The sequence below is a fragment of the Amphibalanus amphitrite genome, unplaced genomic scaffold (genome assembly GCF_019059575.1).
Source record: "Amphibalanus amphitrite isolate SeventyFive unplaced genomic scaffold, NRLGWU_Aamphi_draft 000089F_arrow, whole genome shotgun sequence".
NCBI lineage: Eukaryota > Metazoa > Arthropoda > Thecostraca > Balanomorpha > Balanidae > Amphibalanus > Amphibalanus amphitrite.
Window position 1 is genome coordinate 1,085,001 of NW_024881585.1, and position 23,614 is coordinate 1,108,614.

A 23,614-nucleotide genomic window follows, 5' to 3' on the forward strand; every position below is an offset into this window, starting at 1 on the left:
AGCTTTAAAACCTACCACGTGCAGGCTTGAGATCGTAAATAAATAAATATAGATAAATACCTAATAGTATATGGTCAAATAACTAGTCTTGCGGTGACACACTTCCCCTCGCCAGTATTGGTGTTTTGACAGCCGCAAACGTATAAGGGCGGGGGAAGTCCGTTGGACCCCCCTTGCCGTCTCACCCCTGATCAAGCTAGAGCTTCGCGAAACAACGAGCGTGTTTCCCGTGACAAGAGGAAGCCGATGATACCCAATTTTAAGGTCCTAGGTCATTGGTTGACCTTCCAAGCCAGGTCAATGGCCAAAAAGTCGGGAAAATCGAGACCAGTTAGGTCGTAAAGTGTGGCTGCTACGGGGTTATTCGGGGTTCTGATCACGAATATCATGTTAGTTTTTATCTCAGATGATGTCTTCATGCTTTTAGGCCAGGTCGGGTCAGGTCAGTTCAGGTAAACCAGTAGTGGTTTTGCCGGGTATTCGTAGTAGGTGTCAACCGCCTCTGACAGCTTCGTAACATGTTACAATGGCACCAAAACTACTTCGTAAATGCTCATATGGCTGGGCAATTCCATGACAGATCACCTAGGCATGTTCACCATGACCTCTCCGATTTTGCTCAAATTTGGCATGCAAGTTGACCTATGGGCACTACTACGTCCCAGTGAATTTTTAGTCTCTAGGTCGCAGGGGTCATGAGATATGGGTCATGCAAATTTTTAGGTTTCCCGAAATATTGAAATATAAAGTATTTTTTATCTCTGCAACGGTTCACCGTATCAAAAAAAGTTATATATGAAATAATAAGCGCACAGGCTGGTGCGTCTAGCAAAAATGTGAGCGAAACCTCAGGGTCATTTTTTGACCTTGTGACCTTGTGACCTTTTCTTGACCCCGTGACCTTTCAAATTTGTCCTATTTTAAAAATTCTGATTTTTTCTATCAGAGATGTCTTATCCATGCTCTTAATAGTGGTATGTGATTTGGTTGGTATATCGGACCTGTTGACCTCAAACTGAGGTCAACAATGTGGTCATGACCTGACATGAAAATGACATCTGCCGAGAACGTCATGAATCATAGGCAATATGGGTGTCATATGAAAGCTAACTTCACGGAGAATACATTGGTGGTGTTTTTGAGTAGGTATGGGCCGGGTCAAGGTCACATAAGGTCAGTGACCTAACACAGCATTGTGTTCTTTGAAGGTGGCGTATTTTATTTGTTTGGTAAGTCCAGAGATCAGCATACAATAGAAAGGAAACAAAACGTCATAAAACGTCTTTTTTATTCAAAAAGCAGAGATAAAATGCACACATACCCATATAAACACACTCGCAAAAACACACATTCATACACCTTGTTCGAGGAAGTTCTTTCAAACAAACCCCAGTGACACACGCGCTGTGAAGAACGAGTCTCAGAAGACTCGGGACAGCTTGAAGGCTGCTATGGTATTGGAGTCGAGCAGTACAAAGCGGTGAAACGTCCTGGTACCCTTCACCATGCGGGCACTTGTGAAGCGTTCTTTCATTTTTGTCTTCGTTTCTGCTATTTGCGTTGCGGGAGCTGACGCGGGAGCTGAAGCGGCATTTCAGGCAGTGGTTATTCCCCACATTGGAAATGAATGCCCAAGACTAAAAAATACACTACTTCTCTGACGGAGCAGCGTCCCAGTACAAGAACAAATACAATTTTGCAAATATATGTCATCATGCCGAGGATTTCGGTGTTCAATGTGAGTGGATTTTTTGCCACCTCGCATGGCAAAAGCGCATGCGATGGTATTGGTAATACTGTGAGGACCACCTTACCGATAAAATGCATCTCTTCTTCGTTTCGGCAACGCAAATAGCAGGAACGAAGACGAAAACGAAAGAGAACGGTTCACAAGTGCCCGCACGGTGAAGGGTAGGTAGTAGGTACCAGGACGTTTCACCGCTTTGTACCGCTCGACTCCCACACCATAGCAGCCTTCAAGCTCTCCTAGTCTTCTGAGACTCGTTCTTCACACCACGTGTGTTAGAGGTTTGTTTGAAAGATCTTCCTCGAACAAGGTGTATGTATGTGTGTGTGTTTGTGCGAGTGTGTGTATATGGGTGAATGCATTTTATCTGTGCTTTTTGAATAAAGGCAGACGGTGTTTTATGACGTTTTGTTTCCTTCTTATTGTGTGCTGATCACTGGGCTTACCAAACAAATAAAATACGCCACCTTCAAAGAACACAATGCTGTGTTAGGTCACTGACCTAATGTGACCTTGACCCGGCCCATACCTACTCAAAAACACCACCAATGTATTCTCCGTGAAGTAAGCTTTCATATGACACCCATATTGCCTATGATTCTCGACGTTCTCGTCAGATGTCATTTTCATGTCAGGTCATGACCACATTGTTGACCTCAGTTTGAGGTCAATGGGTCCGATATACCAACCAAATCACATACCACTATTAAGAGCATGGATAAGACATCTCTGATAGAAAAAATCAGAATTTTTAAAATAGGACAAATTTGAAAGGTCACGGGGTCAAGAAAAGGTCACGAGGTCAAAGGGTCAAAAAATGACCCTGGGGTTTCGTTCACATTTTTGCTAGACGCACCAGCCTTTGCGCTTCTTATTTCATATATAACTTTTTTTGATCCGGTGAACCGTTGCAGAGATAAAAAATACTTTATATTTCAGTGTTCCGGAAAACCTAAAAATTTGCATGACCCATATCTCATGACTCCTGTGACCTAGAGACTAAAAATTTCCTGGGACGAAGTAGTGCCCATAGGTCAACTTACATGCCAAATTTGAGCAAAATCGGAGAGGTCATGGTGAACAATTGGAAAAAAATTAGGTGATTTGTCGTGGAATTGCCCGGCTGCTAAATTCGAATTAAGCTAAAAAAAAACTAGCCTAGAAACATGTAAAAGTTAACCGAGCTCATTTAAGGTCAGTGACCTGTCCTGAGCTTCAAGTGAACTTGACACCCACCCTAACGCATAGGAGCAATATCATATCACATGTTTGAACCCTTGAAACCACGAAAAGAGTGCAAACGCGCGGCTAAGAGGAGACGACATACGCCGAATCGCGATTCCGGCCAAACATGGTCTCGAAAAGTAGGTCACAGGTCAAAGGTCATTTGCGTCAGGGTTATGAAATTGTTAGGGTAGGTGTAAAATTGATGAACGCGAGGGTAATGAAAGTTCCGTCGCGATCAGCGGGTTTTTACGCGAGTTATTTGCGAAAACCGAGAGGGGGCTGTTCGACCCCCCCCCCCCCCCACCTATACCGGCGAGGGCTAAGGGGGAGGGGCGTTTCTCACGGTTCTTCCTACCTAAGATCATTGTTAAGATCTGAAATGAGAAATCATAAAACATGGCTCACAGCAGGGCTGAAGCGTGAAATACGCAAGCATGGCTACTCAAGCTTGATCAGCTCAACGATTAAAAAAGCAGTTCAGGCTCTCCGCCGATGATGACAGCCTGGTCGGGTAGTTCGCTCCGCGACAGGGTCCGTCTGCTTTGTGCGGCGCGGCACGGCGCGGCGGGGGGGGGGGGGGGGGGAGGCGGCGATGCGTCTGAAAGGCGACGCTCGGACGTCCCGGGAATCACCTGTCACCATGCGGCGCGGCGGTCGGTCCCTCCGACCCTTCCCATTGTTACCTGACTGCGGGTGCCGGTTCCCCCGGAAGGGTCACTTTGGTATGCGAAATCTTCACTCGTTAATCGGACAGGAGGGGAGCAGTAGACATTCGATGGAGTAGGCGATTCGGGCGTAGGTCAGCCGGGCGTAGACATTCGATGGAGTAGGCGATTCGGGCGTAGGTCAGCCGGGCGTAGGTCAGCCGGGCGTAGACATTCGATGGAGTAGGCGATTCGGGCGTAGGTCAGCCGGGCGTAGGTCAGCCGGGCGTAGACATTCGATGGAGTAGGCGATTCGGGCGTAGGTCAGCCGGGCGTAGGTCAGCCGGGCGTAGACATTCGATGGAGTAGGCGATTCGGGCGTAGGTTAGCCGGGCGTAGGTCACCCGGGCGTAGACATTCGATGGAGTAGGCGATTCGGGCGTAGGTCAGCCGGGCGTAGGTCACCCGGGCGTAGACATTCGATGGAGTAGGCGATTCGGGCGTAGGTCAGCCGGGCGTAGGTCACCCGGGCGTAGACATTCGATGGAGTAGGCAATTCGGGCGTAGGTCAGCCGGGCGTAGGCCACCCGGGCGTAGGTCACCCGGGCCTGAGCCTACGGAACGCACGTGCGCCTTGTAGGCGGTGAGGGCTGCGACACAGTCGAACTGCGCTCGATGCACCCGTGTCGAGACCTGCATGCTCCTCATCAGCAAGCCCAGCATGCGGTTCGACTTCGAGACTATAGCGTCAACATGGTCTGCGAAGTTAAGCTTGCTATCTAAGATGATACCAAGGTCACGCACGCTAACACACCTTTCGAGCTGGTGACCGTCGAGCGCGTATGAAGCGACATGAGGTGATGAGCGCAGAGTGAAGGTGATGGTCCTGCACTTGGCCGGGTTGAGCTTCAGGTGCCAGGTCCTCGACCACCGGCTGAGACGGTCCAAGTCAGCCTGAAGGGCGTGGGCATCCTCAGGAGAGGACACACGGTGAAAAATTTTGACGTCATCAGCGTATGACAAGCAGGATGACCCGATGTGTTTAGGGAGGTCAGCGACAAAGCAGGTGAAGAGCAGGGGGCCCAAGATGCTGCCCTCCGGCACTCCGGAGATGACCGGAGTCCAGTCAGAGTGTTTTCCATCCAGCACTACACGCTGGGACCGCTGGCTAAGGTAAGACTCAACCCAGCCAAGTGCAAGACCCGATATGTTAAAAGAGTGCTCCAGCTTGTGTAAAAGCAGCTTGTGGCTTACACTGGTAAAAGCTGACGAGTAATCTGTGTAGATAGCGTCCGTTTGCGATCCCTTTGTCAGTGAGGTCCAGCAGTGTTCCAAGAAACAGGTAAGGTTGCCCATGCAAGAGCGTTTTGGGAGAAATCCGTGCTGGGAAGGAGGCAGTGCAGGAAGACATGCACGGAGCAGGTCCTCGCACACTACCTTCTCCAGAATTTTGACCTTAGGCTTTGCCAGAATTTTGCCCACATTGACCGCTAAGAGCCCACATCGACCTCTGAGGGCCCTTCACTGGCCTTTGGGGGTTCTAAACCGGCAGGTCAGAGGCCCAAACCGGCGTCTGGGGACCTCACGACAGTCTCTGCTGACCTTATTTCTGTCTCTGGGACCTTTAGGTACCAATATCAATATGGGCTCCGCACTGGCTGCTGAAGACCCGATGCCGGCCTCTAAGGGCCCGCATCGGCCTTTGAGGGCCCAACTTGGCCTTTGAGGCCTCTGCTGGCCTCTGGGTCCAACGCCGGCCAATGCCGGTCTTTTAAGGCCCCACGCTGACCTTTGAAGGCCCGTGCTGGCCTGTAACGGCCACACCAGCCTCTGAGGGCCCAACTCGGTATCTGATGGTCTCAACCTACTGGTCTTTGCAGGCCCTGTACTGGTCTCTGAGGGCCCTAAACTGGCATCTAAGTGAACACATACAGGGGTGGGCTTCTGAAGTTCTGAGGACTCACGCAGACTCCTGCAGAGCCTAACGTTGGTCCCGATGGTCCCGTGCAGATTCCCTCATATTTCGGCGCCGGGGCCCCATGAGCTTGTATGGGTCCTGGGGCTGGCAGAGACCGATGAAGTCCCCAGGGACCAGGAGCAATCTTTTTAGCAGTAGGACTAGGCAGGCTGAGTGAGCCCCAGTAGAGCCGTTGCGAAGCCCCGAAGGAGTCTGCACGCGGCCCTCAGATGCCAATTTTGAAATTCAGGAACCTGTGGAGGGTCTTCAGAGGTCGGTATACCTACTCTCTACCTACTCTGCACCACCACACAACTATGTGGGTAAACGTCATAGTCTGAAAATGCTCTCTGGATTTCACATGCTTGTTCCATGCAAGAGGTATTTGTACTTTTCCGAACTGTTTTAAAGTGGTAAGGTCATAATCCGCATGCCCGACCTTTCGGCATAGGTGGACCTTTTCCAGGGAAGTTGGTGGGGCAAAAAGTCGTCAAACCCACAATGTCCGATTATAAAGTTGAATAAAATGCCACACTGAATCAATTCCTATCATTACAGACATATTATTTTGCATTAAACAGACATTCCAAAGCTCTCATAGACCCGGAAACGGGGGGGGGGCAGCGGGGGCGCTTGCCCCCCCCCCCCCAACTTGAGAGCCGAGGGGGCGGCGCCCCCTCAACATTGAGGCAGCGTAAAAGGATTTTTCCTCCCTTTTCCGGACTTCTTTCCTTCTTATTTTCTTTATACATCTAAACATCATCACACGGCATTTTCCTAGCCATCTGAATGGTTCTTGCTGATACAGTATCGATTTACAGCATCTGCTATTGTCATCCCGCTTTGGTTTGGGCCTGGCCTTGGCCATGAGTTTGGCAGGCCAGAATTTATACTAGACCATTTTGAGTCAACTTTGAGAAATACATAACGTACAACGGTGGTAAAATCGTTGCTATAATAAAGGTATAACACAGTTTACCCACTCCGGGTGTGAGGGAGGGGTGTGGGACAATGAGTGCACTGACGTGGCGCCCTCGGAAGGCCGGTACCTATGTGATTAAAGCTCAGCGACACTAAGGGCTTGTGTGATGCCTTCGGTTATCGATAGCACCCTCCGGCGTATAGGGCCCTCATTGGGGCCCTCATCACCGGCGTACAGGGCCCTCATTGCCGCCGGTAAGGGGCCTTTAGAGGCACTGGTATGGGGCCGCCATGCAGGTGCCGGTTCGGGCGCTCAGAGGTGCTAGTGTGATTCTCTCAGAGGCGCCGGTAAGGGTCCTTACAGGCGTTGCTCTGGGCCCTCATAGACGCTGGTGTGGAGCCGATACAGACGGGTGTGGGCCGTGGGGTCTTTAGAGCTGCTGACACGAACCCTCTACAAGCCAACAGGGGGTTCTCAGTGACCGGCACGGGGCCCTTAGGCCGGCAGAAGAAGTCTTGTGGGGTCCTCAGAGACCGGCATGGTACTGTCAGACGCCGGTGGGGCCCTCAGGGCTCAGAGTCACCGGTGTGGGGCCCTCAAAAGTTTCCAGTGGGTGGCCTTTAGATGCGCAGGTGTTGACTGTTGGGTCCTGAGAGACGCCGACATAGGGCTTTAATAGGCACTCAGAGTTGGCGGTGTGAAACGCTCAGAGACACCGGTGTGGGCCCTCATAGGCGCCGATGACGGCCCTCTTAGTTGCCGTTATGGAACCCTCGGAAAAATAAGTGTGTGACCATCACAGGCGGGAAATACCCCTAGAACTGGCCCCTCATAGGCCGGTAAGAACTCTCAGAGGCCAGTAACGGGTGTCGCAGACGCAGCAGCCGGCGCCGACTCGGTGACGTGTGTGCCTGTGCGTCACGAGCGCTCTATAGTGGACTGTATCTTGTTTCTGTGTGACTGGGCTTGGCTACTGGTCCATGGCATTTAGGTGACTGAAACGCAGACCCTCATGATACAAGGATAAGTAGAGATAGAGGCCACGATGGCGTGACTCGAGGGGAGGTTAAAGAGTCGCACTGGCGCAACGGGGGTTCGTAGGACAGAGTCCACGATGGCGTGAACAGAGGTGAGGAATAGAGACCGTGTTGGCACGATCGGGCGAGGTCGGGGCTGTGCCGGCCTACCTTTAAGAGAGATAAGGATAGAGGCCACGATGGCGTGACACGGGGGAAGGTTAACCCGCGCCCTGCTGGGGGTCCTGGATTTCCACGCCCTGCTGGGGGGGGGGTGTTTGAACACCCCCCCCTTGTAACTCGGCTCCTGGGCCACGTAGCGATACGCGGAAGGCGGCGTTCGAAAGAGCGCAAAAAATAATGACGAAATCACTTCGGTCAATTTTTTAGTCAGGTCAAAGGTCAGGTCACCAGAGGTCATTGAAGGCAAAATTTCGCCGATTTCCAGGTCGAATGTCGAAAATTTCCAAGAAGCCAACGCATAACTCGGGAACCAATAGAGCTACAGCGCCGCGGAAAAGCGCATTCGATAGCCCTATTAACGCCCTTTCTGAGTAATTCTCTCAGATTTGACCTAACGTCAACGGTTTTGCCTGCAGGGGGCAAAAACTGCAAAAATAGCCGATTTTTTCGGAAACAGTTTTTCTGCAATAACTTTTGACCCAAGCCTTGTACGAGCTTACTTTTACCGGCATCGTGTTTCTCTCGCCAAGACGCATCGAATGAACTATAACTTGACCTTGAAAGGTCAACTTGAAAATTTGACCTCAGGTCAAGGTCATGACCTGACCGGAAAGGGTCATGTTGCATATCAGTCGATCCGTATCGTCGAGCTGAACACATCTAGGGCGTTTTCATCGCTCTAGCATGCCTCTATCAAAAGTTATTTGCGAAAAACTGTTAGATACCATTCGTGACCTAAGATGACCTCAGGGCATAAACAAGGGTCACGGACACCATTTTCAAGTTCAGTGTGTCTAAACCACTTGTAATTCGGTGTTTGGGAGTGTTTATAATGTCTTTCATCCAAAAGAGGCGCATTTCAATTTTCTCCCATTGACTTATAATGGGGAGGTCGCAAAATTGACCTGACCTTAGGTCATCGATATCAAAATTCTGAGATATACATTTTGTACATGCTATTGCTCTTAGCAATCGCCGAAAGTTTCAAAGCGATCGGTCACTCGGTGTAGCTATGACAGCCATTGAAAGTTTTTATGAGGTGAGGTCACTTCAAGTGACCTGGTGACCTGACCTTGAATGACCTTGGTCTGCAATTTTCACAACATGTGTAGAATTGATGTATGATAAGGTGTACCAAAAACATATTCGAGAAAAACCACAAGGGGGGGTGTTCAAACACCCCCCCCCCCCCCCAGCAGGGCGCGGGTTAAAGAGTCGCGCTAGCGCAACAGGGGCTCGTAAGGACAGAGTCCACGATGGCGTGAACAGAGGTGAGGAATAGAGACCGTGATGGCACGATCGGGCGAGGTTGGGACTGTGCCGAGCTACCTTTAAGAGAGATCAGGATAGAGGCCACGAGGGAAGGTTAAAGAGTCGCGCTGGCGCAACAGGGGCTCGTAAGGACGGAGTCCACAATGGCGTGAACAGAGGTGAGGAATAGAGACCGTGATGGCCCGATCGGGGGAGGTATAGGGAGGAGGGTAATTCTGCGTTTGAAGTGTAAGTGAAGTGAAGTGTAACTGGAATATACTGTGCCGCTATCTTGATTCTCTCACTCCTCGCTCTCGGTGATCACTTCCTTTTTCACACCACTGCACTGATTCCACAGTCTGTATTGCAAAGAGCAAGATCCGGCAAACCAATTACACTGCTTGAAGGCTGCGACGAGCGGAACGAAACAACCGCCCGGCGCGTCGACTGAGGCAGAACAGAGAGAAACTTGAGTATACTGTGCCGCTAACTTGAAGTCTTTTGCTCAATCGCTCCAGGTGACCACTTCCTTGGACACACCACTGCACTGATTCACAGTTTATGTTGCGATGAACAAAGAGCCGGCAGAAAACCACCACACTGCGTGGAGGTTGAGCCGAGCGGAGCAAACAACCGCAAGGCGCGAAGACTGGGAGAGAACAGAGCGTAACTTGAGTATACTGTGCCGCTAACTTGAAGTCTTTTGCTCAATCGCTCCAGGTGACCACTTCCTTGGACACAACACTGCACTTATTCACAGTCTATATTGCGATGAGCAAAGAGCCGGCAGAAAACCACCACACTGCGTGGAGGCTGAACCGAGCGGAACGAACAACCCCACGGCGTGAAGACTAGGAGAGAACAGAGCGAGGGATGTGTTTACAGCAGGTTTAAGTACGACTGGCAATGGGGTCACACACAGGGGAGATAGCGAGGGAGCAAAGCAAACGGTATTAGGCAAACTAACTGGACGCGACGAACCGGAGTTAAAGAAAGAGATCAGGCGCGACGCAGCGCCAGCGGCCGCCGGGACGGACGCAGCGCGCTAAACAAACGTAACCGGGCCCGCCGTGCCGACCACGTTCCCCGTGAACAAAGCTATCGGCGGGCGTCGCCGCGAGAGGGGTCAGGTCCGGCACACACAGGTGCGCGCAAAACACCCCCACTGGGGCGGGGGGGGACAGCGCGGCGGCCCGCTCGGCTGACCCACCGGCCGCCCGCCACCCTGCCCGCGAGACAGGCGGCAGGACAGTTTTGGCGGTCACAACGGGCCTTTGGAGACCACCGAGGGGCCCTTAAAATCTGCAAGATTCCCTCAGAAGCCGGCGTGGGGCCCTTGTGGAGATCTTAGTGTGGTATTTAGGGCCCATGAGGTGCTCTAACGAGACCTATGGAGCCCTTCTGAGTCGTAATTTGGCCATTGTTAACCCTCAGCGCGCGGTCAAATGGCGCCGCAGGGCCTCTCGGACCCGAGGGTCCCTTTGAACCCGATGGGTGGGGGGTGGGGAGGGGGGGGGGTACGTGTCCCCTTAGACCCCTAACTACGCCACTGCTTCATTTGCATCATGTCAGGTATTTTTGGCTCCCCCCCCCCCCCCCAACTTGAAAATCGTTCCCGGGCCCCTGAAAGCTCTTCAATGCGAAGAAAAATTAATCTTAAATTAATCAACAAAGTCTTAGAAATCAGCAAAAGTTGGTGGGGCAAAACGCTTATTGGTGGGGCAAAATACCAAGTTGGTGGGGCAGCCGCCCCACCAACTGTATATGAAGCTCCGCCCCTGCCTTTCGGTATATGCTGCACCGATCCGTCGCCATGGTGCAACGTCCCGACCGGCGCGATGAACACACCGTGGAACGGTAAATGGAACTGAGTTCAAAAATTTTACGCAAGATTGACATGGATGTAGCATAAGTTATGCGAACTGCGTGGCGCTTCATCATCATCATCATCATCATCATCAGTTTATTGAGGTCTCCAGTAAATAGCTTTTCAGGCCTCTCGGCATACATAATACATACACAGTAAAATACACTATCGGTAAGAACAACACAATGAAAATATAAATGTTAAAAACGTGAATACGGTTAAGATTGTTAAAAGTATTGACAGTCAGGTTCAGCTATGTCCGACGATGCACTTGGAGGCCATCTCTCGATTCCATGTGCACACACTTCTATGGGGGAAGCTGCGCCTGGCGTGCTCAGTGGAGATACGAGGGACTTCGAGCTGGCCTCCACATGCGCTCCGAGTGCGCCGGTCTGCTACGTCCGAGCGGCGCTGCACAATGTGAGCTAGAGCCGGCGGCACGTCAGATGAGATCAGCCTATCGATGAGGGCCACATCTCGCTTCGCCAACATGCCCTCGAAGCGCGCCCATCCCAGAGCTCGCAGAGCTGGGGTCACATGCTCCCGTCGGGCCAGTCCAGTGACGACACGTACAGCGAAGTTGATCGCTTTCTGAATGCGGTGCTTTTGGGAGGCAGTACAGCCTCCCCACACAGTACAGCAGTAAATAATGTGCGGGAAAACTAACGCCTCAACCAGCAGCTTCTTAGTTTCAAGCGAAATCTTGTGTCTCAACTTGGACAGACCGACGAGAACATAGTAGCAGCGGCGCGTTACCTGCGACACATGTTTCTCCCAAGTTAATGCAGAATCGATATTAACTCCGAGAATTTTAGCAGATGAAGAGTGCTCAATTTCACAGTCTCCAAATGTGATTTTCATGTCAGATTCACACTTTTTCTTGGGTCGCTTAATGATCAAAAGTTCGGTTTTGCTTGGATTAATTTTGAGTCTGTTTTGGGTAAACCACTGCAGCGCCACCTTGAGGGTATTTTCAACGCGCAGTTTGAGTGGTGTCTAGTTCGTGGTGTAGATTTTGCCAGGGGCGTCGCCGACGGGGGGGTCGGGGGGGTCGTGACCCCCCCCACTCTTGAAAACTGGGGGTGTCGACCCCCCCACTTTTTGCGATGCTGAGTATGCTTTTTTAGCTTTTATGTCAGTGAAGCAGGCGTCAGCAACACCAACAAATACATCAGATTCAGAATCGCTTCAAGAGCTCCCTAAAGCCAATTAGCCAATTACCTAAAGTTCATTTAGCTATGGGCGGGGAACACCAGCACAACAATATTTTTAAGTAGCCACCATTCTTGTACCTTTTTATCCCTCAAAAGATTGGACGCGCCAAAACTGCCCCGAGCGTTCGTCTGATCGTTAAAAAAAAAAAATGGTCGCAGTAATTCGTCGGATCAGTACCTAACTACAAAACTACAAACTAGCCTCAGCCCCATGGCTACCGTCACAACTAGCTGTACAGTGCACATGTAGGGGAAAGGGAGTCAGATGAAACCGTCTCGGGCTTTCGCAAAGAAGTCGCGCAAAAAGGAGCCGATTGCAACGAAACTTCCGGTGCGCTCGAGTTAATCACCTACTAAAAAATAAATCGATATCCCTGATTCAAATAAAGATGACCTTGGTTCACTTTTTCATAACATGCTTTTAATTTAGGTATAGGAAAAATTTTGGAGCTGATTTTGAGCTTAGCGCCCATCTGAACATTTAAGAAGTAGTTGTGCTGCTTATACATATGTAGGTATAACACGTTAGGAAGCAATCGGTGGTGGTCATCCACTATTAGGTACTGGTCGATCTGACCTGACCTGATCTACCCCAAATGCATGGAGTCATCGTCTTCGTTCAAAACTAAGATAGGTAACATTCGTAATCAGAACCTCGAAAAACCATCACAACTGACATTCGCAAAGTTCTAGCAGGTCCCGAGTTTCCCTACTTATTGGCGATGACCTGAGTCCTGAGATTACCCGAAACCTTGTAAATGGGTATCATCGGCTTTCTCTCGTCACGGGCAGCATGCTCTTTTTTCCGCAAACCTCTAGATTGATCAGGGGTCGAAAGCATATTTCAGCGGTACTTTAGTATACGTTATACGTTAGCGACTGGGAATCCACCAATAGAAGGGCTACAGTGAAGCAGAAAACATATTCGATAGCTCTTTCAACGCTCTTTCGCTAGCTTCGCGTCAGATTTCATCTCAGGTCTATGTTTTGCCCATAGAAGGCAAATAGCTAGCTGGACAGATTCTGCCGAAACATTTGCTTTGCAATAACTTTAGATTCCGTGAATTTGTTTGGTATTTACATATGTTGTCTTGTCACCACCGTGTTTATTTCTTTGAGACGCGTCACATGAGTTAAAATTTGACCATTCAGAATTAACGTTAAAACGACCTCAGGTCAACGTTATGTCATGATCGAAAAAGGACCTCCTGCTGCATATGAATGGATCCGTGTTGTTGAGCTGAACAGTGAACACCTTCCAGGTGCTGTCATCGCTCTACCGCGTCTTCGTCAAAAGTTGTAGAAAAAATGCTGGTGGCCATCGATGGACATTTCCACTAATGACCTTTCGAGACATCACTCGCCATTATAAGTTGCACCCTGTCCCTGGCAATGATGAGCAGATTTGTCATGGCTCCAAAGATATTTTGCGTTTCTGACGAACTTTTTCAAAGCAGGAGGCATTCGTGCCAGGGGGGTTCGCTCCCGTGCCTTCAGCATTACGAAAAATGGAAACAACCCGTGAGCAGCATCAGCGCTCACGCACATGTTCAAGGAAAACAACGTGTAATGGACTGCTAACGACAGCCCTCTCCACCAATCAGCGTTCGGCATCTCGAGCGCTGATTGGCTGGTAGCAAACGCGTCATATGTGGGTCTCATTTTTTGCGATCAGTGAACGCGTTATTTAATACACAGTGGCCTATGGAGAATGGCACGCGGAATTGAAGGTCAGTGTTTTATTGCTTCGTACATGCGAATGGGGGTATTTGAGTGGCATTTGACACCATTTTCGAAATCTACAGTGAATTTCTGATCGACTCATGTATATATTTTTATGAATTTGACAGTATTAGTGCTACATAGTCGGTGTTTTATGTTGGTGTTGTTTCTCTTGACCTTTGTTTTGGACTTTTATCATATCTTTTCTCGAAAATGCTTGCCATAACCAGGTCTAAACTGTACCTATCTGTATAAAGGGAATATGTGTTGAATATGAGGAGAAAGTAGTAATGACCATTCTGCCTCTCAAACTGCCAGAAGGTGTGCTTGTAAGTTGTAAGGTGATTGAAACTGCAGTACGGGTTGCAGATGTGGGTTTGACATTAGCATTGTTGTTGTAACCCCACTTGCTCTAATAAAATGGCAACATGGGGTTATGTACCCACTATTGCACAGCCTGGTATCAAGCTGATTGATATGTGGAGGATAATGAAAGCATAAAAACTTTCGTTAAGTGAATAGGAACGCTGCGTCTTGTGACTTATGTCAAGTCATTTAATGATTGTGATTGTAACTTTTACTTTAATTATTATTGCTAGTTTTGACCTTTTTAATCATCAAGTTTTATGGGTACCAATTTCATATGCCTGTGTAATGTCTGTGCGGCAATTTGTGCAGTGTGCGTGTCTTGAAACAAACCAATTTATTTTGTACCTTTTTGTACTTCAACAAATGTATGTGAAAGGACAAAAATGTCATGTCTATTATCATTGACACTACTACAGCTAACTTTGCCTATATCCCTATCTTTCAGAGGCATTCAATTCAACCTGCTTTCCAGTGCAGTACCTAGGAGGCTGCAACTGAAACTCTCACAAAGGCAATCAAGTGTCACTTCATCAGCCTACAGCAACAGCCCATCTGTAATCAAGATATGGATGAAGTGGAATAGAAGAACAACCAGTTCAAACATGAAAAGATGTATTTTGTTTTGGACTATTTCTTAGCATAACAGAACAGCACACTTGCTGCTTTTTATGTTTGCCCTGTGTGCAGTTTTGAATAATTTTAACTATGAAATGCTTTTGCCAACTCTTCTCTTTACATACGCTTCCTTTGTCATGCATGTGTAATTTTGAGCTTACACGCATGATGTAGGCATGTTTCCCCTGGCTTCATAAAACTACTTGCAAGCTTTTGTTATGGACATTGGTGCTACCTATATATGATGCTTCAGATGTGTCCAGTAGTTGATGAAGGAAGGAGAGGAGTAGGACAGCTGATAGCTATTACCAAAAATATGTGCTTGTCTGCACTTCGGGCTGTTCCATCATATGCAACTTCTATTTACTAAATCTTGAGTTGTTAGAAACACCTGATCTTTTGGCGCCCATTCTTTCCGTAGTATTATAAACGTCAAGTTTGAAGTTGGTATCCAAGTGAGCAAAATTTGCATTATTTCAGTCCGTCTTGAATCATTCGTCTTGAATTATATCCCTAACTGACATCCTGTTATTTGTCCTGCAATGTCTGTGCCTGTGTCCGCCCTTACCTCCGGCTCCAGCCTCCAACCAGCCCTGCTGAGTGCTGAGCTCTGTCGCCGGCGCGGTGTGTCGCAACGTGCTGTTTCTCCACTCCAGCCGACAGCTGCTAGGAATCGTCCTGTGCCATGCGCTATGCGACACAGCAATTGTAAGATGCATCATGCAGGTCACATTCGGACTGATTGGCTCCGCGTATGTGCATCCGGCCGGGTGCTAGTCGATATCAGGGACGTGGGTCGGACTGTTGTGGCGGCGTGCACTGTGCTGGTTGAAGTTGTTGTATTTCTGTTAGTGAAAAGCATTAATACATAACCGTGGCCGCAGCCCGCTGTTATTGTGGATTTCAGAGGGAGTGGCCAGTCAGGAGGGCCCCTGGGGCCCTCCTGGCCCTCCATACCCACATGCATGTGGGTATGGATCCAGTGTCCAGTGGGATCGGCTAAGATTTCCGGCGATTGATAAACGCTTCTATGATAGCAAACCTAGTCCTATTGAGTTATGAGGGGAGGTCACGTGAGGGGCCTGACCTTACTAAACTCTTGTGAAAACACAACACATACGAACGGTAAGAAACCGACAGCTCTTCTTTCTGCCAAGTGTCATCTTTCTGTGAAGGATTTATTGGCACTGAGTGTTCAGAAATTGCGTTGTTTTTGGACTGTGTAGAGGCCCACGAGAGACAGTATAGGTCAACAACCTGATGTACCTTAAATATGCGACTTGTACCAGAAGATCCAGCTTGATCAAAAGATTGGACATGTCAAATTTCAGCTCTTTAGCTCAAAAGAATTTTGAGCTATCGTAAAAACCGTCAGTGTGGCACCATATCGCCTTCCCGCGCGGTCGGAAGGTAAAAGTTCGCCGGCTCTAACTAAACAAATAGTCGTCGTATCGCAAATTCATTGACGGCGTTCGAAGCGTCGTTCAATTTACTTTCGAAACATATCCTAACATTAACATTTAACTGCCTAGCGCAATCTACAACAAGCAAAAGTTCCGTGCATTCATCCTCATACAATGTTAGCGGCCGCCGGCCGCCGGCCGCTGACCCACATTCGCGTCATCAGGGAATGCCGCAACTAATTTATTGTTTCCAACTTTTTTCCCGGAGCGTTCTACCTGGTTTATATAGCCTTGATTCGTGCTTTTCTAATTTCTCATTATTTTCTAATGATGAGGTCACGTATTTGACCTGCCTCCAGATCATAGATGCAAATCCTCAGAATAATGAATTGCTGATACGTATAACCCCATACATTAGGTATATAGTGTACCAAATTTCGAAGTTATGGGAGAAAAGCTACAAGAATGGCGAGAGGAGAAAGTTTGATAGAGGTATACCGTATAACTGAACTTGACATGGCGACCTGACCTTAAGTGACCAGTGATAATTTTTACGCAAGTGATGTAGGTAGGTATACCTACCTAATAGGTTATACCAAATTTCGCGGCGCTGCGCGCCGATTTGTTACACGCGCGCACACACACATACGCACGCACAAAACTGGGAAGTGTGGCAAAAAAAAAAAAAAACACCCCTACCCATCGGGTGAAGACTAGAAACCCGACCCCCCACTCAAAAATCCGTGGCGACGCCCCTGGATTTTGCTACACGCGTATAAGCTTGGCCGATCATCCACCCCCCCCCCCCCGGTGACGGATAAATGTAATGCCCCGTGAGTGTGACTTTGGCCCCCTTTTGTTAGCGGCTGCGACCGCCAGTGCACGGGCATCGCCATCATGTCGGTCTGTGTTAGGCACTTTTTGGAGCGATAAAAGAAGAAAGTAAATATACAATTGTCATGAAGTGCTTGACACTGGATAGTAGAAGTTATAACGCGAATACAAATGCTTGCCTACTAAATTATGACATAACTTGAAATTTGTAAGATGCAATTTTAGCTTTTCAGAACAAAAACAAGATGAGTGAAAAAATAAGTTATTTGTGATCACCGGAAGCGAATTTTGCCGTGGGGTCACTGGACACTGCACAGTGGCCCTTTTTCAGAATTAGCACGCATAAATTCAAAATATTTTTTCTCTTCTTTTGGGTAAAAAGCAGTCTAATCGTGTGCAAAACATTCCAAACTATCCGATGGTGCCATTTTTACCTCCTAAAAAATAATTATCGTTGGTACAACTGACCGCAAAATCGAAGTTTGTCGAGAGGCGCGCGGACACCACCGGCGGACCCTAAAAAGTAGGGTGAGATGAACATCAATTTGTAAGACTTTTGATGAGAAAATATTAAAAATTAGTGGCATGGCTGTGACGCTGAGTTTACGTAGAAGCCCTAGAAACCACTATTTTCATTGTATAAACTTAAATAGACCACTTTTGCCGAATATTGTGGACACAATAACAGGACAATTATTAACTGGAGATGGCGGCATACATATGAAGCTTTATGTTAAGTAGAACACTCTGGAACATGTCGTATTATACATCGTTCGAATCGCCGATCTCTTCTGACCATGTCCACCAAAGGGCATCGCGCCATTTTGCGCCATTTTGCTTCTACGGTGGATAACGTGAGCCAGTTCAGTCCGCGAGCGGCTGTGGCTCCTGTTCGATACGACTAAGCTCATTGACCTGGCTCGAAGCTGGTGTCACCTGGTGTGCGCCTAAATGTGGCTTGACTTTTGCCATAAGATGTGCTAATTGAAATGTCATGTAGGCATAACGCTGTGCCCAAGAAAAACTGTCCGATTTCTTGTCGCGTTTGATGTCCAAGCCGCACAAGTCCCGTGGTCGGCTTAAGATCTAACGTCAAAAGCGCCTATGTGTTTGTATTGTTCGCGTCGCGCTGACCTTAGTTGCTGCCCGGCCGGGGCCGACTAACGGTGGCTGGCAACAGCTGCAGATGCGGTCACGTGACGCCCTGGGGCGTCCTGGCGGTCAGTGCAGCGCGGTCGGCTGGCGGGCTCGCCATACAGTTCTCTATCTAGGTACCGTGGCCACACTTGCGTTCGGAGCGGCCTGGCCGGCGGGCGAGCCGTGCGAACGTGCGCCAAATCTTGGGCCGGGCGGCCTGTAGCTGTCGGGCCGAATCTCCTTGGGCAGTTCGTTTCTTTTCTTCTCTTTGCATTGGCAGGGAATGCGTCCTTGATCACGTGGTGATGTCTTGCACCACTTTCAGGTAATGTGGGAATTAATGCGTGCTAATTCTGAAAAAGGGCCACTGTGCACTGGTTAAAAACAACTGAAAAGTGATAGCACGAATTTAAGACTTCAGTTCAGTTAACTTTCTGGAGTCGGAGTCGAGGCAGCTGGACCGACTCCGACTCCGACTCCGACTCCTGGCTGCTTGCCACGACTCCGGGCGACTCCGACTCCGACTCCGAAACCGTGCTCTAAGGGCTCCACACCAGTGCTTCTGTGAGCCCCACACGGCACACTGGCACCTCTGATGGCCCACACCGGCCATTCTGAGGGCACTCATCAGCGCCTGGGAGTACCACGCCGGTCTTCAAGGGTTGTACAGGCAGCTCTTAACGAGTGTCGTGCTCGTAAAAACCTGCTCTTAAAAACCTTAGGGGGGGTCGCATCGACCCCCCCCCCGCCGCCCCTGCCAGGGCGAGGGTTTAACATTGATACATAGGTGATGTTCATGTCTTGTACATTGGCTTTCTTTGCAAGATATTTAATTATCCTTATGGTTTTGGACTTTCCCAGCACTGATAAGCTGCCATTTAACCTTGGTAGATTGATGTGTTTGGTAGTACAGTTAAAGTTTGTGCCCCATTTGTTATGACATCAAGCGTTGGGGAGAAATGTGTCATGGTTGCTTTTTCTCTTCACCCAATGCCATTTAACAAATCAAGTTTTAGTTCAGAAGGTTTTCAAAAAATACTCTCAAATATATGATGGCAGCAGCCAGCAGTCGATTTTCTAATACCGACAAAATACCAAATGCTTTTGGTATATAATACCGAATACCGAATCGGTATTAGTTCGGTATCGGCATCAGTGGGGGAAACTCATGGTCAAATCTTCCATTTTTGAAAGCTTTTGATTTTTGGAAGGACCTTTCATAAATGGGTATGCATTTTCCAAAAATGGAAGGCGGAAGGTCTAATCTCAGTGTTCCCAACTGTGATTCCCATCCTTTGATTTAAGTTACAGCCCTTTTAAATGTGTAACATTAATGGCTGATTTTGCCATTTAGGATCAACGATATAAGGAGAAGCAGCAGTGCTATAGTGCTGGTAAGTGGTAATACAGGCACGTTATGTCAGAGTAGATAGTGATATAATAGCATGGTGTCCTGGTGCACTGCTCCTATTTCTACTTCTATAGAGGAGTCATAATTCAGAAGAGAAAACAGCTGGTCAATAACCAACCAGGAGGAACACAGCTATAGTCCTGACAAAAAATGGTTTAAATTAAAGTTACTATCCCTCATATAAATTGAAGATTCATGCAATCCTTCGATAGAAAGTAACACGAAAAACGGCGCACCAACGCCTATTTAATTCGTCCCATATTCCAGGAAAACATTAAAAAATGACGAGAACTCCACCCAAATGTTTGGCAAAAGCCTTAAAATTTTGAAATCAACCACGCAATATGCTAATAAATGCAGAAAACAGCAACAAATATATGTTTTACTAGCCACTACCATCCCGGAGACCCCGCACTCCGTCCCGACAATCCGCACTGTAAACATAGTCGGCGGTATCAAACAAGCATGGCCCATCACTAAAGTACTTTTAAGGATATTTACTTTTCGTTTTTGATGCTTTTTGCTTACAAAATGTTTGATAAAATACTATAAAACCATCGTTTGTTGGTAAATTTTTGTCAATTTTCCACCACTCATTACTTTGAAAAATTACATAAATTACATCCACGCTAGGATTTAGACATCCACGCCAGCTTATGTACACTTCACTATGGCGAATTGAAAGCGACCAGGGGCGATAGTCGCATTTGCCTCATGGTCGGTGGAAATCAGTAAGTTCCAACATATGCGCAACATTTTCTATATTTGGGTACGATGACGTCGTCAGCGTACCCATTTTTGGAAGATGCGTACCCATCTATGGAAAATCATTCCAAAAATGGAACGCTTCCAAAAATGGAAGATTTGACCACAGTTTCCCCGACTGGTATACCGAAATTTTGGTAACTGATTAGCACTACTAGCATGAAACATGATTTGCATGAGCAAAATGATTTGCATGAGTACACTTTGCATGAAATATTTTCGAATACTGAAGCAGATCAGCACGCAGTAGTCCGCCCTGGACCGAGTACTGATTCCGAGCCCTGAGCCCTGATGCATAATCTAGATCACCGGCATGTCTGAGATCTTTGAACAGAGTCTTTTTGCGCCAATTTATGTGGCGCGTCATTTCTGAAACATGCTTTGTGAGCCCCAATACCAATCAAGATAATCACTAATCAACCAGTATAACGCCTTTTGGGGCGACTACCGGAGCGAGCGAGAGAGTGAGCCTTGCACGTGCGAAATTGCGAGGGGGTACCTCCAACTGAGTTGTGCAAGGCACCCTTCTAACCGGTCTCTAGCGATGTGCCAAATTTGAGCACAATCGGCCCAGCCGTTCTCGAGATCTGGAAGCAGCACCCTGCACGTGCGCACGTGCAAAATAGGTCCCGACTGACTTTTGCACGGCACGCTACTAACCGGTCCCTAACTGTGTACCAAATTTGAGCGCAATCGGTCCAGCCGTTCTCGAGATCTGGAATCGACCCCTGCACGTGCGCATGTGCAGCAGCACCCCAACTCTGGCACATGGATATGCAGTGCCCAGTGGGTGCCTACCTACATGCCAACTTTCAGCGCAATCGGCCAAGTAGTTACCGAGATATTGCAACAATTACAAAACTGACACCTCTTCGTTTTGCACGTGGCACGTGCATAAGGGGTCACCCACATGCATCGGGAATAGTCCAATACTTGGTAGAAGGAATGAAGCAACCCTACAAAAATTACCGCATGTAAATCGGTCAAGTGGTTGCTGAGATATAAGCCTCGCAAAAGCGTCCGCACGGCCGGCCGGCCGGCCGGCCGCTCATACTCAGAAATTTCTGTTAACCCTCTAATGCCCACACATAGTTCCACGGTTCCTAAAATTAGCACCTCGTGACCTATGATTCATTTTGGGTCCCTTGTTCGAAATCTGAAGTCAAAAATTTTTTCGCAGTTCAAATTTCGGAAATAATTTGTGTATCAAATATGATACATTGGGCATTCCACTTGGTTATTTTTAGTGGTATCAGACCACACAGAAGGAAGTGAAGACATAGATGAGGAGATATATGTTTTGAAAAAATTCAGAGATAAAAGCGGCAGTTAAAATGTGTAAAATGCAAACAAGAAATCCTTTACTGTGCGCCACTTATCATAACATTTTCTTAATATTTCATTGGCATCCTACTTGTATCAAAATGCCCTTTCAGTCGGTACTAAGGGAACAACGCTAATCATAGGCATCTTTTTACGAGTGCCTTCTATTCCTTTAATTTCCACGATACAGCGCGTTGCACTTGTGCATTTTTTCAAATTCAGACATGTGGGCCATGCTTCTCAAACGTGCATTATACATACTTGATACAAAAATGAAGACATTACGGTTGGTCGGTAAGTGGTCGAAGTGAAGCAGTTCTGATGCAAAATGCTGGACAGCCTGCCGACGGACCGGAATCAATGCCAAAGACGATGTTGGTTTATCTTCACGATAGCCGGACAATCCCTGGTGACTGAAACTCTCAGCCTGTGAATCGTCAGTTAGCACTTTGACTGGTCGTGCGGTCCTCATGTCATCGGCGTCAGTACAACAGCCGCGCACTGACCAGTGACCAGTGCAGTAACCGTAATTGTACGTGTCAGACAGCAAAGGTACAGGTAACTGTGTACCGATCGGCAGGAACTTGCACAATGTTCATTGACCTCATATGGAGGTGAGCGTACGCAATGCCGCACTTTAACTTGTATTCTTATGGTCAGTGTCCATGTTTTAGTATAAAGCCTATTTGTTCAGTGGCAATCAGCTACCATACTTGGCGGCATATGTCAATATATGACAACAAATGACATACCTGGCAGTAAAAATTTTTGCCAGGTGTCAGGCACCTGCTGGATCCTGGCAGCAGTGCATGGTTGCCTACTTCTTGGATGCGTAAATCAAAGGAACCACGTCCTTCGGTCTTGACGTCTGTCTTCATGGCGAGTCCGTTTAGCTAGCTTCCTCTGACGATGACGGTGTAGTTTTCCACTCCACATTCAATCTCTTACTACTGGGATGAACGGAGGGGATTTGAATCGCAAACAAATTGTGAGTCGTTCTCCAATATGAATGAAAAATGCTGGCTGGCTGCTAATGCAAGTCTTCGGCCATGCCCAGCTAAGACATAGACCCACAAGACATAAGCCCGTCCACAAACCCTGTTGGAATATCGAAATTGTGCAAGAGACCGCTGAATCCTCCTTTCCCAAACATAGTCAAGTCTCAATTTTGGTTTCACGAGTATAAATGCTTGCACGGATGATCGTCCCTTGAAATCAACAAGCTTGTCATCGATGGCATGTCATTCCTAACGTGGTTTTAGAAGATATGGTCTGCTAGTGTCCTGCAGATCAAAAAGTTCACTGTTATCATCGTCAAACAGTTGGAAAACCAGATTCCTATGAGCGTTAGAAAAGTCGAGATGTATGAGGCACGTAAGGCCACTCATGGACAGCTAGATGTTAGGTGATTGACAAGGATGAGAGGCGGCATAAGCGTACGAATATTGTTATGAAATATCGAGTCTGGAGCGAAATAGAGTTATCTGACGCCAGAGGTGCGAACTTCACAAATTTATGCATCTTGTACCATCGTCATTTTCAATGACTCACAGGCCATTGCAATGCTTATCACCTGAGAAAACTATGGTATTGGCACACCGTATGTTGCAGCGGCGAAAATTTCATAGAAAATATTGGAGTGCTATGCCCACTGTATCATATCTAGTATCCCCCAAATTAGGGGTCCATATCTTTGACCCTGAAATAGCTGCGATGTTTTGCAACGTACTGTGATAAATGCTGGACATTTGTCTCACAGTATACCAAGTTTCTTTCCAAATAACTATTTTTTGTTTTTTAAATGCTAAAATTTACACTTGCATCTCAAATAGCTTTTCAGCAAAGGACAAACTGACCCTCTTCAAAATCACCTGGTGGGAAACTGAGAAATCATTACTTAAAAATTTTGCCACCAGGTGGTTGCCAAGACGTACCACTTCTGATACAGCAGGGTTTTCAACAATTTTCGCCTTCAGGATTAGCACGCGAATTTTCTGCAAATTGACT

The 23,614-nt window shown here is 47.8% G+C and overlaps 1 protein-coding gene across 1 annotated transcript in view; it reads right to left on the reverse strand.

Annotated features, from left to right (window-relative positions):
• Positions 1-23,614, reverse strand: part of LOC122380003 (sodium bicarbonate transporter-like protein 11) — a 266,840-nt gene that overhangs the window by 242,590 nt on the left and 636 nt on the right. The window lies entirely within an intron of this gene.